This window comes from Halichoerus grypus, chromosome 3 (genome assembly GCF_964656455.1).
Source record: "Halichoerus grypus chromosome 3, mHalGry1.hap1.1, whole genome shotgun sequence".
NCBI lineage: Eukaryota > Metazoa > Chordata > Mammalia > Carnivora > Phocidae > Halichoerus > Halichoerus grypus.
This window is the reverse complement of record NC_135714.1, coordinates 70,706,442-70,720,442: the sequence shown is the minus strand read 5'-3', so window position 1 is coordinate 70,720,442 and position 14,001 is coordinate 70,706,442. Positions and strand designations below refer to the sequence as shown.

At 36.1% G+C, this 14,001-nt stretch overlaps 1 long non-coding RNA gene across 1 annotated transcript in view; it reads left to right on the top strand.

Annotated features, from left to right (window-relative positions):
• LOC144381259 (uncharacterized) overlaps nucleotides 1-11,946 on the top strand; it is a 47,542-nt gene extending 35,596 nt beyond the window's left edge. Inside the window, exon 2 of the long non-coding RNA XR_013446151.1 lies at nucleotides 11,791-11,946. This is a non-coding gene — a long non-coding RNA (uncharacterized LOC144381259). The remainder of the gene's footprint in view (nucleotides 1-11,790) is intronic.
• The last annotated feature ends 2,055 nt before the right edge of the window (nucleotides 11,947-14,001 follow it).

Genomic DNA, 14,001 nt, shown 5'->3' with positions numbered 1-14,001 from the left:
CTACAAAAAATTTATTCTCACACATTATTTGTGATATTTATTTTTCATAGTTCTATAACCCTTTGGAGTACATTATCTCTTCCTTTGTTCTCCTGATTCCAGGACCTTTCTTTTCAGCCTGCATTAACTCCTGGTTTGGGACTTCCTATTAAGAAATTTAGAAACCAAATTTGACTACAGAGCATTAGTCTTGTTCAAAATATTATGTCACTGATTTTCACTACATTGTCACCTTTAAATAATGTTGTAAGAGCAAATAGTTAATTTAGAAATTGATGACATAACTCTCCATACATCTTTTATTAGAATTAAAACTCATTTTAGCTTCTCTCATCCTCAGCTTCCATATTTTTAATATGGGGATTATGATACCTATTTTATTTTTTATTTATTTATTTTTTAAAGATTTTATTTATTTATTTGACGGAGAGGGAGAGATAGCGAGAGCAGGAACACAAGCGGGGGGAGTGGGAGAAGGAGAAGTAGGCTTCCTGCTGAGCAGGGAGCCCGATGCGGGGCTCGATCCCAGGACCCTGGGATCATGACCTGAGCCGAAGGCAGACGCTTAATGACTGAGCCACCCAGGCGCCCCGATACCTATTTTAAAGTCCTTATGAGAAATGAGTGGATAATGTCTGTTATTGTAAGCCATTACTATATTTCATTTCTGGTATCTTAAATATTTTATAATTTTTACATAATATATTCTTTTTATCTTGGAACATCTCAAAGAATTTGTTGTTCGTGTATCATTTCACTTTTATCATGCCCTGCCTAGTAGTACAGTTTTCTGAATCACATGTGTATGAACTTAAAGTATCCTTTAAATATATGTGTGTGTATATATCTAAATATAACATGTTGTGCATATATTTAAAACAGTCCTTCCTGTACTGTTTAATTATATCTATAAATATGTTGCCTTTTCACTAATTAAACATTTTAGTGAGAAAATAAGGGAGGAAAATGAAAAGAATATCAGCCACCATTCCTTGAGGCATATCATTACCAGACCATAGAGAAAGAACAAAACAGTTTGTGGAACACTGCAGCCTGAAACCAACCATTAGCAAACCAATGCCTTTCAAATTTAAAGGGTCACTTTGTGGGAAGAGGAGGACCATTGCATTCTGACATTTCCAAGGATCTCAAGAGCAACACCCATGAAGCAATGTTTTCTTTGGTGGCATCTTGTTAACTCATGAACCACTAAGTTTTGTGCTTAAAAATGTGGTTGAAAATTTAAGCAGAAACCTGTAAATGAATAGCTTAGTGTTTTAAAACCATATATTTAACCAGATGAAGTTGTGGCCCCATGATGTTTCTCTTTAGATGCCCAAACTTTAAAGAGCAGAAGGTTGGATCACTTTTAGGCATTTCTTGCAAGTGTAGGCATTTCATCACTTGTAGGCATTTCTTGTAGAGACTTCTTTCCTCTTATTTTCTGCCCCCAAATATTATGTTCATAGCTTAGTAAAGTAGTTACCTTTTATATTTGACACATTTGAATGTGAAGAGTGTAGTGGTTGTTTTAATAACTCAGGAGTATTCACATGTTTCCACTCTGAAGCTATTCTAAAGAGAAACCACAATTCCAGAAATAAGCACAGCAAACAAAACAAAATAAACTAAGGTGATGATGTCTTTTAGATTGCAGGTAGTAAGGTTACTGGTAAAACAATGTTCAGTTCTGCAAATATATTTTCCCCTGCCTTTAAAATGTAAATATAATTAGATATTTCTGCTCACTTTTATTTTGGTACCCTTTGAATGTCAATGGCAGGTCAGAAGGGGAGATTAAATGCAGAGACCTAGAATGCTGGAAGACCATTCCTGCCTGTCTCATGCTTTGGCCTCAGGAATGGCTCAATCTGTTGGCCTATCCTCCTGTTCCTCTTTTGAATTTTGGTGGAAGTAATGCCAGTATTTCTTTCGTTTGTGTTTCTTCCTCTCTCATTTCTTATCCTTTCTGAGCCCTAAGACTCTAGAGCTTCTTGCTATTATCATCTTTCTGAAGACTAATAATGAATGAGTCATTTATTTATTTATTTATTCAGTAAATATCTAAAGATCATCTACTATGAATATGGTCATAGAGCTCTAGACTATACATTCACAGGCATAAAAAGAAATGAAAGATGCAATTTAGAACTTGCAGTCTAATGAGAAAATACTAATAGACACATTTAAAAAGTTATATCATAATGCAAATACATTGGTTAGTTGAGAAAGTGGTGGCCAATGGAAACCAAATTGTCCAGCAGAATGAACTTGGGCATAGTCAGTCTGGCAGGTGCAGAAACCAAAGTGTCTGTAAAGTTAGGTCTGTATTTTATAAGGAATCATATGTTTTCAGGGAACAAAAATCTCCTCAAGCTACCTCAAAAAAGGGGAGATTTAGAGCAACATAGCAAAACTGGAATGTCAGAGTTAGCCCCTTCTCCCTTTGACTCAGTCTGCTTCTCTCTATGTGATCTCCCCTCCCTGTCTGTTCTGTTCTCCTCTCTGCAAACAGGCTTCCTCCATAAGATTCTTGGTTTCTGCTTTTCCTTAACCTCAGCTTGGATGTACCTTATTTGCCAAGAAGCCAACTCCAGTTCTAACAGTGGACAGGTGCCTAACATAGACTCATGAGTTGTAATGATACCAGTCTATGCTTTTGTGTTACTTCTTCCAGAAGCACTGAAAACCCGTATATAAGAATGAGGAAGCCAAATAGTAAATTAGATCTAGGATTGGCTGGAATAGAATGAATAGGGTGAAAGGAAATAGAAACTAGGATGTTACAAATATGGAAAGAAAGGATATTAACTAATGGAATCAAAACTGTATTAGGAAGCTCAAAAGGATAAAAACATTAGGAAAAAGAAGAAAGTCTAAGAATCCAGATTGGAGATGTTGGATCAATTTTCCATTTACACTAAAGTTCCCCTTAAATTAGCTTACACAAGCTACATTTTCTTCCTGGAAAGAGTTACCACATGTAGTAAGTTGATGTGTAAAAAAAATTTCCCGGGGAAATCATCTGTGTTTGAGGCGTGGGGTAGAATGAAAGCCAGGAAGTATTATGATGGCTATCGTAGTGTTTGTGTAGGAGTACATGGATTTATTTTAAGTTAATGCAGTGTGGGAGGAAACAATATGCAGTTGGCTTGGAGGTGAGTAGCGCTGAAGGGACTGTTCTGAGAGGCAGTTATCCATTTTACCTGGCTTTCAGTTTAAGAATGGTGAGCTAAGTAACAAACTGGGTATAGAAGAAACATACCTCAACATAATACAGGCCATATATGACAAACCCACAACTAACATTATACTCAATGGAGAAAAGCCAAAAGCTTTTCCTCAAATATCAGGAACAAGACAAGGATGCCCACTCTTGCCACTTTTATTCAACAAAGTACTGGAATCAGACAAGAAAAAGTAAAACTTTTGCTATTTGCAGATGATATAATACTATATATGAAAACCCTGAAGACTCCACCAAATAACTATTTGAATAATACCGCAGGATATAAAATTAATATATAGAAATCTGTTGTATTCATATACACTAATAATGAACTAGTAGAAAAAGAAATTAAGAAAAAAATCCCATTTATAATTGCATCTAAAGAATAAAATAGCTTGAAGTGAATTTAACCAAGAAGGTGAAAGACCTGTACTCTGAAAACCATAAGACACTGATGAAAGAAATTGAAGATAACACAAATAAATGGAAAGATATTCTTTGTTCATGGATTGGAAGAATTAAAATTGTTAAAATGTCCATACCACTCAAAGCAATCTACAGATTCAGTGCAATCCCTATCAAAATATGAATAGCATTTTTCATGGAACTAGAACAAATAATTCTGAAGTTTGTATGGAACCACAAAAGACCTCAAATAGCCAAAGCAGTCTTGAGAAAGAAAAACAAAGCTGGAGGTATCACACTCCCAGATTTCAAACTATACTACAAAGCTATAGCAACCAAAATGGGATGATATCACATTTTGTATTGGCACAAAAATAGACACAGAGATCGGTATAACAGAACAGAGAGCCCAGAAATAAACCTACACTTTTATAGTCAATTAACTTATGACAAAGCAGGCAAAAATTATACAATGGGGAAAAGACAGTTCTTTTCAATAAATAAAAGTAGGTGTCCAAAACTGGACAACTACATGCAAAAGAATGAAACTGGACCACTTTCTTAACACCATACAAAAATGAACACAAAATGGATTAAAGACCTAAATGTAAGACATGAAGCCATTAAACTCCTTAAAATAAAGGTGGTAAACTCTTGGATATTGGTCTTAGCAATATTTTTTTTTGGATCTGTCTCACCAGACAAGGGCAACAGAAACAAAAATAAACAATTGGAACTACATCAAATTAAAAAGCTTTTGCACAGAGAAAGAAACTATCAACAAAATGAAAAGGCAGCCTACTGAATGGGAGAACATGTTTATAAATGATATATACAGTAAAGGGTTAATAAGCAAAATGTATTAAAAAAACTTCAAACTGAAAAAAAAAAACTACAGCTGAACATACACACACACACACACACACACATAAAAACCACAAAAAACACCAAATAATCCAATTTAAAGATGAGCAGAGAAACTAGATGGACCTTTTTTCCAATGAAGACATACAGATGGCCATCAGATACTATAAAGATGCTCAGCATCATTAATCATTAGGAAAATGCAAATCCAAACCACACTGAGATGTCACCCACACCTGTCAGAATGGCTAGTATCAAAAAGACAAATAATAGGTGTTGGCAAGGATGTGGAGAAAAAGGAACCCTCATGGACTAGTAGTGGGAATGTAAATAGGTGCAGACATGGAAAATAGTATGGAGGTTTCTCAAAAAAAATTAAAAATAGAAATGCAGCATGATCCAGCATTTCCACTTCTGGTTATTTACCCAAAGAAAACAAAACACTAATTCACACAAAACATAAAAAGACACATGCACCCTTATGTTCATCACAGCATTATTACAATAGCCAAGATACAGAACAACCCAAATGTCCACTGATACATGAATGGATAAAGAAGATGTGGTATAGGGGCCCCTCAGTGGCTGTTTTTAAGTGTCTTGACTTCGGCTCAGGTCATGATCCCACGGTACTGGGATCGAGCCCTGCCTCAGGCTCCCTGCTCAGCAGGAAGCCTGCTTCTCCCTCTCCCACTCCCCCTGCTTGTGTTCCTTCTCTCGCTGTGTCTCTCTCTGTCAAATAAATAAATAAAATCTTTAAAAATAAAGAAGTTGTGGTATAGATATGTACAATGGAATATGACTCAGCCATAAAAATGAATGAAATCTTGCCATTTGTGACAACATGGGTGGACCTAAATGGCATTATGTTAAGTGAAATAAGTGAGAGAAAGACAAATACCATATGATTTCATATTTAGGTGGAATCTAAAAAAACAAAACAAAAACGGACTTGGAAATACAGAGAAAAAACTGGTGGTTGGGAGGGGAGATGGGGTGGAGGGATAGGCAAAATAGGAGAATGGGATTAAGAGGTAAAAACTTCCAGTTATAAAATAAATAAGACACACTTTACACTATGTAAAGTACAGCATAGGAAATATAGTCAATAATATTGTAATAGCATCATATAGTGACAGATGGTAACTACACTTAATCATGATGAACATAGCATAATGTATAGAATTGTCAAATCACTATATTGTACACCTGAAACTAATATAATATTGTATGTGAACTATATACTTCAGTAAAAAAAAAAACAAAACATAAAATAAATATAGGAGTCTATAGATGGAAGGATGTCAATTCTGAGTGTAAATTTCTACAGGATTTTGTACAGAGTTTTATTCCCTAGTAAAGTAGGAGCATGGTCATTTTGAGCAAGCATCAGTAGCCCTTTCTTGGGTATGAGCTCTCTCTCCACCCACTACCTCTAAAGTCTATACTTAATTCCCATAGGTCTTTCTGTGTGTTTGATCACCAGGAGTGCTAGGACACAGGACTTGAACTACAAGTCCTAAGTACCAGGAGAGCTGCTTGTAGGTTCAGGGCACTTGTGCTAAGGCATGCTTTCCAGAAAAAGATGAGTGAGGTTTTTATATGGCAAGAGGACATAGTATTCTTGAATACTAGGATCTGTCAGCTGAATATATTAACATTGCAGGGTTAATTATGTGTCTTTTAGTCACTTGCCTACAGTTTGTGCCATGAAGGTGAGCTAATAATACCTTTGAAAGATTCAAGAACTAAATTTCAAAGGTAAACTAGAAAATGATTAAATTAGATTATCTCACACCTGTCTACATATCTGGCATAAGCATCCAAGGGACTGTGACTTTTGAGTTAAGTTCAGAAATAGCACCCCAAAATGTATTTGTCCATAACATTCTTCATGCCTTTTTTATTGAGAAAAGTATTTACTTTAAATAAAATTAACCATTTTAAAGTGTATAATTCAGCAGCATTTAGTACATTTACAGTATTGTTCAACCATCACCTCTATATAGTTCCAAAACATTTTCTTCACCCCAAAAAGGAAACTTCATACCATTAAGCACTTAATGTATTTTTGCATTCATACTATTTCCACCCTTCTGGAGGTACACCCATTTCCTACCCAGCTGTGGAAATTTCAACCACATTATGTTGGAACTAAAATTTCAGAAAAAGGAAATGAGGCAGAAATGAGGCCAGGGCTAGGACAAGGAGCTGGGATTGTTCCCAGGTGGACTAAATGCCATGTTTTGCCTTCAGTTGGAATTTCTCCTGGAAGACCTGCATATGGGCAATAGGCACTGGGTTTTCTTTTTTTAATTTTGTTAAACATGGTAATGATTTTACATTAATACATAATACAGATTGTATTATAAATGCTGGTTATTTTAAGTACATTCTTTTTTAAAAATTTTATTTTTTAAATATTTGCACATTTTATTATATAATTTTAAAAAAATCATTTTTGTTAATATTACTACCTATTTCACCAGAAAAATCTTTGATTATTGGGAAGTTGTCAGGCTCACAGTTGCAGATACAAGTTTTCCAAAATTCTAATTTTTGTCTGAAATCTTAAATTTTATCATTGGCAATAAATACTGTCACTGTTTTCCTTGAAGTGACAAGATCATTTTGTTATTTTTTTAATTCAATTAATTAACATAGAGTGTATTATTAGTTTCAGAGGTAGAGTTCAGTGATTCATCAGTCTTATATAACACCCAGTGCTCATTACATCATGTGCCGTCCTAATGTTCATCACCCAGTTACCCCATTCCCCCCACCCCTTTCCCTCCAACAACCCTCAGTTTGTTTCCTATGATTAAGAGTCTCTTACGGTTTATCGCCCTCTCTGATTTCGTTTTGTTTTATTTTTAACTCCCTTCCTCTATGATCCTCTGTTTTGTTTTTTAAATTCCACATGAGTGAGATCATCTGATAATTGTCTTTCTCTGATTGACTTATTTTGCTTAGCATAATACCGTCTGGTTCCATCCACGTCGTTGCAAATGGCAAGATTTCATTTTTTGATGGCTGAGTAGCATTCCACATCTTCTTTATCCATTCATCTGTCAGTGGACAGCTGGGCTCTTTGCATAGTTTGGCTATTGTCAACATTGCTGTTATAAACGTTAGGGTACCCTTTGGATCACTACATTTCTATCTTTGGGGTAAATACCTAGTAGTGCAATTTCTGGGTCGTAGGGTAGCTCTATTTTCAACTTTTTGAGGAACCTCCAAACTGTTTTCCAGAGGGCATTCCCACCAGCGGTGTAAGAGGGTTCCCCTTTCTCCACATCCTCGCCAACATCTGTCATTTCCTGACTTGTCAATTTTAGCCATTCTTACTGGTGTGAGGTAGTATCTCATTGTGGTTTTGATTTGTATTTCCCTGATGCCAAGTGGTGTTGAACATCTTTTCATGTGACTGTTGACCATTTGTATGTCTTCTTTGGAGAAATGTCTGTTCATGTCTTCTGCCCATTTCTTGGTTGGATTATTTGTTCTTTTGGTGTTGTTTGATAAGTTATTTATAGATTTTGGATACTAGCCCTTTATCTGATGAGACATTTGCAAATATCTTCTCCCATCCTGTTGGTTGTCTTTTGGTTTTGTTGACTGTTTCCTTTGCTGTGCAAAAGCTTTTTATCTTGATGAAGTCCCAATGTTTGTTTTTGCCTTTGTTTCCTTTGCCTTTGGAGATGTGTCTAGCAGGAAGTTGCTGCAGCCGAGGTCGAAGAGGTTGCTGCCTATGTTCTCCTCTAGGATTTTGATGGATTCCTGTCTCACATTTAGGTCTTTCATCCATTTTGAGTTTATCTTTCTGTTTGGTATAAGAAAATGGTCCAGTTTCACTCTTCTGCATGTTGCTGTCCAGTTTTCCCAACACCATTTGTTGGAGAGACTGTCTTTTTTTCCACTGGACATTCTTCTCTGCTTAGCCAAAGATTAGTTGACCATAGAGTTAAGGGTCCCTTTCTGGGTTCTCTGTTCTGTTCCATTGATCTGTGTATGTGTTTTTGTGCCAGTACCATACTGTCTTGATGATTACATTAATATGCATTGCAAGAGATTCATTTTAGACCCAAAGATACCTTCAGATTGAAAGTGAAGGGGTGCAAAACCATTTATCATGCTAATGGACATCAAAGAAAAGCTGGGGTAGCAATCCTTATAGCAGACAAATTAGATTTTAAACCAAAGTCTGTAATAAGAGATGAGGAAGGACACTATATCATAATTAAAGGGTCTGTCCAACAAGAAAATCTAACAATTGTAAATATTTATGCCCCTAACATGGGAGCAACCAGTTATATAAACCAATTAATAACAAAATTAAAGAAGTACATTGATAATAATACAATAATAGTAAGGGACTTTAACACCCCACTCACTGCAGCGGACAGATCATCTAAGCAGAAGATCAACAAGGAAACAAGGGCTTTGAATGACACACTGGACCAGTGTATTCACAGATACATTCAGAGCATTCCATCCTAAAGCAACAGAATACATATTCTTCCCAAGTGCACATGGAACATTCTCCAGAATAGATCACATACTGGGTCACAAATCAGGTCTCAACCAGTATCAAAAGATTGGGATCATTCCCTGCATATTTTCAGACCGCAGTGCTTTGAAACTTGAACTCAATCACAAGAGGAAATTTGGAAAGAACTCAAATACATGAAGGTTAAAAATCATCCTACTGAAGAATGAATGAGTCAAGCAGGAAATTAAAGAAGAATTTAAGGAATTCATGGAAACAAATGAAAATGAAAACACAACTTTTCAAAACTGTTGGGATGCAGCAAAGGTGGTCCTAAGAGGGAAATACATAGCAATACAAGCCTTTCTCAAGAAACAAGAAAAGTCTCAAACACACAAGCTAACCTTACACCTAAAGGAGCTGGAAAAAGAACAGCAAGTAAAGCCTAAACCCAGCAGGAGAAGAGATTTAATAAAGATTAGAGCAGAAATCAATGAAATAGAAACCAAAAGAATGGTAGAACAGATCAATGAAACTAGGAGCTGATTCTTTGAAAGAATTAATAAGATCGATAAACCCCTGGCCAGACTTATCAAAAAGAAAAGAGAAACGATCCAAATAAATAAAATCATGAATGAAAGAGGAGAGATCACAACCAACACCAAAGAAATACAATTATAAGAACATATAATGAGCAACGATATGCCAACAAATTAGACAGTCTGGAAGAAATGGATGCATTCCTAGAGATGTATAAACTACCAAAACTGAAACAGGAAGAAATAGAAAACCTGAATAGACCAATAGCCAGGAAGGAAATTGAAGCAGTAATCAAAACCTCCCAACAAACAAGAGCCCAGGGCTAGATGGCTTCCTAGGGAAATTCTGCTAAACATTTAAAGAAGAATTCATACCTATTGCACTGAAGCTGTTTCAAAAAATAGAAATGGATGGAAAACTTCCAAAGTCTTTCTATGAGGCCAGCATTACCTTGATCCCAAAACCAAAGACCCCACCAAAAAGAATTATAGACAAATATCCCTGATGAACATGGATACAAAAATTCTCACTAAAATACTAGCCAGTAGAATCCAACAGTACATTAAAAGGATTATTCACCACGACCAAGTGGGATTTATTCCTGGGCTGCAAGGGTGGTTCAACAATTGCAAATCAGTCAGTGTGATACACTACATTAATAAAAGAAAGGACAAAAACCATATGATCCTCTCAATAGATGCAGAAAAAACATTTGACACAGCATCCTTTCTTGATTAAAACTCTCCACAGTGTAGGGATCAAGGGAACATACCTCAATATCATAAAAGCCATCTACGAAAAGCCCACAGCAGGGGCACTTGGGTGGCTTATTCGGTTAAGTGTCTGCCTTCAGCTCAGGTCATGATCCCAGGGTCCTGGGATCGAGCCCTGTATCAGGCTCCCTGCTCAGCAGGGGAGTCTGCCTCTCCTTCTCCCTCCCTCCACTTCTGCACGCTCTTTCTTACTCTCTCTCAAATAAATAAATATAATCTTAAAACAGAAAAAACCCCACAGTGAATATCATTCTCAATGGGGAAAAACTGAGAGCTTTTCCCCTAGGATCAAGAACACAACAGGGATGCCCACTCTCACCACTGTTGTTCAACATAGTACTAGAAGTCCTAGCCTCAGCAATTGGACAACAAAAAGAAATAAAAGGCATTCAAATTGGCAAAGAAGAAGTCAAACTCTCACTCTTTGCAGGTGACATGATACTCTATGTGGAAAACCCAAACGACTCCACCCCAAAATTGCTAAAACTCATAGAAGAATTTAGCAAAGTGGCAGTATATAAAATCAATGCACAGAAATCAGTTGCAATTTTATACACTAATAATGAGACAGAAGAAAGAGAAATTAAGGAGTTGATCCCATTCACAATTGCACCCCAAACCATGAGATACCTAAGAATAAACCTAACCAAAGAGGCAAAGATCTGTACTCAGAAAACTATAGAACCCTCATGAAAGAAATTGAGGAAGACACAAAGAAATGGAAAAATGTTCCATGCTCATGGATTGGAAGAACAAATGTTGTTAAAATGTCTATGCTACCTAGAGCAATCTATACAGGCGATTCAATCCCTATCAAAATACCACCCACTTTTTTCAAAGAAATGGAACAAATAATCCTAAAATTTGTATGGAACCAGAAAAGACCCCGAATAGCCAAAGGAATGTTGAAAACCAAAGCTGGTGGCATCACAATTCTGGACTTCAAGTTATATTTATTTATCTATTGAGAGAGAGAGAACGCAGGTGGCATGAGGGGTAGAGGGAGAGGGAGAAAGAGAGAGAGAATCCCAGGCAGACTGCGCTGAGCAAGGAACCCAACACTGGGCTGATCCCAGGACCCCGAGATCATGACCAGAGCGGAAACCAAGGCTCAGATACTAAACTAACTGAGCCACCCTGGCACCCCTAAGTATAGTCTTTTTAAAATTTTTGTTTTGCATTTTTGGTTCTCCTTTTCCTCTCACACTCATAACCTGCTCCCCTACTCCTGCACATACCATTCTCTTATTCACAACATCTTAGTATGTATCCTTCTACTTCTTCACCATGGTCATAGAATCATATACAGACATTTATCTATTCTAGAATACATTTAATTTCTTCTTCTTATTTTGCTTTTACAAAAACTATTGTGAAACGAATACCTGTTGAGCCACCCATTTTACTCAACAACAAACACCTCATGGATAGCACTTCAAATCAGTTGTTTAGCTCTGACTTCTCCTTCTTCCTTTTTATTTTTTTTTTAGTAGGTTCCACACCCAGCGTGGAGCCCAGTGCAGGGCTCGAACTCATGACCCTGAGATGAAGACCTGAGCTGAGATCAAGAGCTGGTCGCTTAATCGACTGAACTACCGAGGAGCCCCTCTGATTTATTCTTTTTAATAAATATTGCATGGTGTGAATGTGGCATAATTTATACTACAACTGGTGGTCATTCACTGTTGCCATTTATTCTCTGCCTACTATTAATGAAGCTATAATAGACTTCCTTACACACATGTCATTATGTGCCACTGGCTTACTTTATATGAGAGATTCCCAGGAGTAGTATTAAATTAAAAAATACACATTATTGTAAAAATTTCAATAGCTGTTTCCAGATTACTTTTCAGAAAAGCAGTAGCCATGTATATTTCTACCAGCAGTTCTGAGAGGACCCTTTTTATTACATATTTGTAGGTGTGCAATATTATTTTCAGTAGTAAATTTGAGCATCATTTCATATTTGTGGGGTACTTGGACTTACTATTGGTTAATATACATATTGCCCTTTTAAATGTCTTTTAATGGTCCATTTTTGTCATAGTTACTAACACCTTGTCTCAATCTGTGCTAAAATTATTTTCTCCACATCCATTGTTTGTTCATTTTTATAAAAAATGGTTTTTTTTCTTTTTCAATTCCTAGTATATAAGCCCTCCAACATCTGTGGATTGATAAGTCTCCTGGATTTTTCTGTAGGATTTGTATTATTCCTTTTCTCCATTTAATTTTTTAATTCACCTCAATTTTTGGTGGGAGAATATTTCATTATTTCTTTGTATTTTATTGGATTATGCTAATCAAATGTAAGCTATAACATCTCCCAAGTTTTTAGATTTTAAAATTTTCTTTGTGACTAAGCACACAGTTTATTTTTATAAATGCTCTATGGATGTATAGAAAAATGGAAATCTCTACTGGAAGGATACTCAATTTCTCTATGTCTTTGTTTAATTTTTTGACTATAGTAACCATCCTATTCTAAAGTAGTGTGTTAAAGTTTAGCTATAATCATATTTTTACCACATTTTCTTAGTTTTGCTAGTAGTGCAATTTAATATAGTTTCTATATCATGTGGTACAGCCATTCAATTCCATAATTTTTTTGCCTTTTATTATTAAAAAAATTCCTTCTTTATATAATTTAATGTATTGGGGTTTTGAGGAGCTACTCAATAAATAACATCCCTCTTCTTCACCTAAGAAAACCAAGTTTAAGAAATAAAAGCTAAAGGGCAGTATATTCAGGACAATCTTCATAATTGCAGGGCCCAGTACAAAATGAAAATGTGAACCCCCTTGTTTAATAATCATTAGAATTTCAAGACAGGGACAGCAGAGCATCAGACTTAGTCCAGGGACTTCTCTAAGCACAAGGACATTCTAAGCATGGGGTCCTGTGTGACTGGTTAGGTCAAAAGCCTGTGAAGCCAGCCTTGGGTATGTGGAAATTTAAATATCAACTTTGTTACTAATGAAGCTGATATAGAAGAATGTGTGAGAATTAAAGGGGTCTGCTACTCAGACTTACCCTACTGGTGGTTGACCAGTACCGCATTTTACTAATCAGTAGTCCAACTCTAACTAAATATTCAAAAACTTAATAATTTACAAATCCTGTAGTTTATAAAGCTATGTTAAGTGATGACGTATTGATAATTGTGTCTCATAAAAGAAAATTCTAAGTAAGTCTCCTCTTGCCTACTTTTTTGCATATTTTACCTTCTCTTAACTTCTGCAAACAGATTTGTTGCTGAGTTATGGATGCTAGATGTCTCAGGATATTATCCCACCTTCTTTTTCCACACGCTAGGAATATTACAGGTAGTGGCCAAATACACTTATCCCACATCAGGCTAGACTCCAACCCTGCACTGAAGAGGCCACCCCCAGTGATGAGAAGGAGCTTGTTCTTCATGGCAATTTCATTCTTAGCTTTTCTTCTCAGAAGACACAAGTGAAGGACACAATTAGTGTCAACAGTGATGGGTGTGTTTATTTTTTCATATTGTGGACACCCAACTTCTGGGATTAGTTTTGAGGTCATTGCTCAAAAAACCACCCAATGGTTTCATTCCTTTTATTCATTGCTGTCCTAGGGGAGTAAGAACTAAAGAAATAAGGGTCATGACATGCTGGTAATATAACATGTTGCAAATAGATAAAATACAGTTATGTAATACACCAGTTGCACA